A 1,489-nucleotide genomic window follows, 5' to 3' on the forward strand; every position below is an offset into this window, starting at 1 on the left:
GTGACCCCCCCTACCCCTCTCCCGGCTGTCCCCCGGGGCCCCCGAGGCTCACCTGCCCTGCCTGGCACCCCCAGTCCGGGCCCGTGTCCTCCCGGGGCCCCGTGTCTTCCTGAGGCCCCCCGAGTCGGGAGCTCCCCACATCCGGGAGCCCCTGTGCTCATCCTGAGACCCCCTAGTTCAGAGCCCCAGTGTCCTCCCTCTGCCCTCCCGGTGCTCCCCCCAGTCTGACATCCCAGTGCTCCCCCCGAGCTTCCCCTGTCTGGGTCCTCAGTGTCCTCCCAGTGCCCTCTCCTGAGCCTGTCTCTCTGGAGTCCCAGTTCTCCCCTCCAGTGCTCACCCCGCTGCTCACCCCAGTCTTCCCAGCCTAGGGCCCCAGGGCCCTCACAATGCCCTTTCCTGAGCCCCCCAGCCTGGAGTCCCAGTCCCCTCTCTGTACTCCCCCAGGCTGGGGTCCCAGTGCTGTGTGTCCCCTCCTGACCCCTCTAGTCTGAGGCCTGAGACTGCAGGGTTCCTGCTGTTCCACAAGATGGGAACCTGGTTAGGAACCTCAGCACCCCCAGCGAGGAACCCCAGTCTGAAGCCTTAGTGTTCCTGGGGCCCTTGTGCCTTCCCTAAGAGGGATCACAGTGCCCTCATGCCCCCCCAATCCTCCAGTGCCAGGACCCCAGTGCTCCCCAGGCATCCCCCAGTGCCAGGCTCCAGCACCTCAGTTCTCTCCTGGGTCCCACATTGTGTCCCCAGGATAAAAGCCTGGTGTCCCCCATCAGGCACCCAGCTGCCCCCCAGCTCTGTGCTCTTCAGAGGGTACAGATTGGGTCCCAGTCTGCCCCCAGTTTGCCTTATGAGTCTGTTCCTGAGCAAGTTGGGAGAACTGAGGGGGCAGGCTGGGCACAGACTGGGGGAGGTGAGGCCCTTTGGGGGGCCCTGGGTGGGGAAGATGCCCCAGTGTGGCCTGGGGCAGGCAGCGTCTGCCTGGATCTGGGAAGAGAGAAGGCTTTTCCTCTTTCACTTTCCGCCCACGGAAAGCCCAGGGCGGGGGTTGGCTGTGTGCCCGGGGGGGCCCGGCAGGCTCCGGTGGGGCCTTGAGCCCCTTCCCCTGCCGGAAGGACCCTCTGGGGTGTGGGTTGGGGGCACAGCTCTCCCCTGCCATCGCTCACCCCCTTCCCACCCCCCTGCCGGGGGTCCTCGCACGGGCTCTGACCCCCCAGCCCCTACCCCACAGTGGGCACCGGGGTCCCCCCACTTGCCCTGGTCCCCCCACCCAGGGGTGCGTCCCCCGGGGGCTGTGGGGCTGGAGGGGAAGTGTGGGACGGAGAGGGAGGGGAGCTGCCAGGAAGAGGAACCATCCCACCACGGAGGGGCCGGGGCTGCCCCCCCCACAGTCCCCTGCTTCCCCCGTGCCTCAAACAGTTCCCAAAACTCCAGAGCGATCAGCTCCTCCTACTTACCCGCCCCCCCCCCCTTTTGGGACACCCCCTTATTTCTCTCC

This window comes from Calidris pugnax, unplaced genomic scaffold (genome assembly GCF_001431845.1).
Source record: "Calidris pugnax isolate Ruff unplaced genomic scaffold, ASM143184v1 scaffold111, whole genome shotgun sequence".
NCBI classification, from domain to species: Eukaryota; Metazoa; Chordata; class Aves; order Charadriiformes; family Scolopacidae; genus Calidris; species Calidris pugnax.